Source organism: Schistocerca cancellata, chromosome 6 (assembly GCF_023864275.1).
Source record: "Schistocerca cancellata isolate TAMUIC-IGC-003103 chromosome 6, iqSchCanc2.1, whole genome shotgun sequence".
NCBI classification, from domain to species: Eukaryota; Metazoa; Arthropoda; class Insecta; order Orthoptera; family Acrididae; genus Schistocerca; species Schistocerca cancellata.
Genome location: NC_064631.1, coordinates 565,753,284 through 565,756,289, shown reverse-complemented (window position 1 = coordinate 565,756,289; position 3,006 = coordinate 565,753,284). Strand labels below are relative to the sequence as shown.

The following is a 3,006-nucleotide window of genomic DNA, read 5'->3' as shown; positions in this document are numbered from 1 at the left end:
TGATTTATACGCAGCTGGTTTAAGTGCATCAGCTACATGCTAGAAGAAACTAATGTTTTATTTAAAATTGTATATCATGCTGTAATTCTCTGGAAAGTAATTCAATAAATTTAGTTCGTCACCCTGCAGAAAATGTAACGTTCTTTATGTGGATCTATTAGAAATATTTTTGTCCGTTATTTTGAAAATTGCAGAGGCATAAGCTTCATCTGAAACATTCTGTATATTTGTGATTATACAGACACAAGAGAGGTCGTCTGTTAATCTAATAACATAGGTGCCAGTGGCAACATGTCTGCATTGCTCAGTTTCTTTCTTTCTGGTAAATATAGACTCAGTATTTTCCATATATCTGGTAAGACTAATGAAGCAGTGAGAAGATACTAGCCGTAAGAGTGACTTTAAAAGTGTCACAGGATTACTAAAATCGTTAACTACAAGGACTCTAGTCCCCTTCTCGATCCTTCGATAAGGACGTAGGTAGTTGCTTTCCACATCCTTATTACTCTGAGGCCATAACATTTCCTGTTATAACGTAGGTATTGGTGGGATGTTGAACAAGGCCTGTTCCTCCTCATTAAAGAATGTCCTGCGAGATGATGTGTTTACACATGTGAGACATATTGCTTTGTACAAAGTCTTTCTTTCAGAACATTTCAAGTTCAATTGGGAATTCTGTGGGAGCTAAAAAATGCAAATATGTCATAATGTGAACTTTTGATACTATGTGAATGTTTTTATCTACACCATGACAAGATCTTTCAACTGGAGAAGATGAAAGTTGGATGAATAGTACATATATATGGTAGGATCAATAAATCCTGCATATATTCCATTAAAATAGTTATATGACCATTTTCTCCAGATCTCATCCCTAACTGACAAATTCACAATCAAAAAGTCAAGTCATAGCGTAGTAATTAATCCCCATGGGTAAATGAGATGTGTATTATTTCCATCATTGGCAGTACTTACCTAACGTAGATTACATTTTCATACGCATCCACGTAAGAGGTCACTATGGAAGCACGTTTCGTTAGGCTGTAAGTGAGCAGACACGAGGCTGGTTATGCTAGACAACAGGTAGACGACCACAGAAAATTTCACGGAAGGGTATGACGAACAGCTGCGGAGGTCAACGCCATGCAGTCGGAATGGTCTATGCTCTGAGGTAGGGGGTCCATGGGCGTCTGACTCCAAAATTCACAACGCAGATACTACATCACATGGTGCCAGCACGCTGTTGAAGTCTGTTTTAACAACTTGCATGTAGAGACAGGGGATGTGAATTTTTGAGAAGGACCGAGAAGAATGCTTTTGTGAACAGAAGCGTAGAAAGCACGGCTTCTCTGAAATACAGGGACCGCTGTAGATATAATCTGATGGTGAGGAATAGGAAACTTCGGACATCTTTTAAGGTTGTGGGATGCCACCAAGCTCAGACATTGGCCGACAAAAATGTTTAAAACACGATGTAAGAGCCACAATGACAGGGTAACATAAATAACTTAGAAAATAGGGAAAAAAGACAGCTATGCTACAGAGGTCCGGCCTCAATGGCCATAGATAGGGGCAGAAAGAGGACACAGTTTTCAGTACAGAGTGTGAGGTAGCTTGTTACTGCTTAACGACTTGAAACAGGAGTCAGGGAGGAGGCCAGATTCTATTAAGATCTTTTTATGGTTTTGCACACACATTAGCCATAGGTCAGCCAATAAAAATGATGTGACGAACGACAAATGCTTAGACGTGAATCTTCAGTGTAGGAAGCAGATTGCTCTCAATTGCACTGCAGCCAGGAGCCACCATGGGATGATCTCTTTGGTCAAACGTCTCTGTAGTACGGCACCTCTTCGAGTGGACTTTCTAGGCTGAGGACCTAGAAATTTTCCTGGCCTACTGGTACAGAGTCACAGAGGTAAGCAGTTGACATGAAACCAATGACTGATTCTGCAGCCATTTCAGCCTTCGCCTGTTGACTGACATGGTGACATCTAGCCGTGACAGCAAGACCGACCTTAACGACAGTCATGTCATTTTGACTGAGTTTCAGTAATTCAAACTTCATTCTGAAGACTTGCTTGCAGTTTTACGATCAAAATGCGTTCAACTCCAGCCATATATACAAACGCATACCCTTCTATAGTACTATCTGATGATTACTAACCGTTCGGCAGCAACGGTATGGCGTAAAAATGTAACTGATTTGTCGTAAAACGTGCTCATTAGAATCTTGCCAAGGTTTTAATTTAACGATGTCATGCATGTAAAAATATTTATCATGAACTTGAACGTAATAAACAGAATTATAAGTGGTTCTTGCGTAATTTTGTAAACAACAAATTGCTTTTTCTTTATTTTAGAAAGTAACGATTAACTATGTCAGAACAACTGAGCCACTTCGCATATCGCTAAGTAACATCCTCCAGTTATAGTCTCATATTTTGGTGATCCCTGTGCACGATCGGTTGACTTGCGATCTGTTACTGCAGTCAGATCTGCAAAATTTTTCATTTCAGGCTTAAATTTTAAAGAATGATTATACATGACGGTAGTATCTGTTCCCGAAAGAACATGTTGGGGACATGTTGAAAATGTGTGCCCCGACCGGGACTCGAACCCGGGATCTCCTGCTTACATAGCAGACGCTCTATCCATCTGAGCCACCGCGGGCACAGAGGATAGTGCGTCTGCAAGGACTTATCCGTTGCACGCTCCCCGTGAGATCCACATTCCCAACATGTCCACACCACTACATTCGTAGTGCGCCTAATAGATGTTTGCCCATCATACTCATTACTCGTGGCAGATTAATTGCATTTGGCATTTAAGGAAATCATTGAAATCTGTAACAACTAAATGTAATTTTTAAGTTGGTGGCGCGTAACCATTTATGTATTCCTTTCAGGAAGGTGAGGCTGGTAAATACTCTTCATTGTCCAGTTGAAGAATCATCACTGAATTTCCGGAGGTGATCTTAATTATTTATCAGTGCACTTTGTGAAG

General features: G+C 40.3%; 1 non-coding gene across 1 annotated transcript; it reads right to left on the bottom strand.

The window, feature by feature from the left end:
- Nucleotides 1–2,599: 2,599 nt before the first annotated feature.
- Nucleotides 2,600–2,674, bottom strand: Trnat-ugu (transfer RNA threonine (anticodon UGU)). Its single transcript has one exon. It is a non-coding gene; the product is annotated as a tRNA-Thr (tRNA).
- Nucleotides 2,675–3,006: the final 332 nt, after the last annotated feature.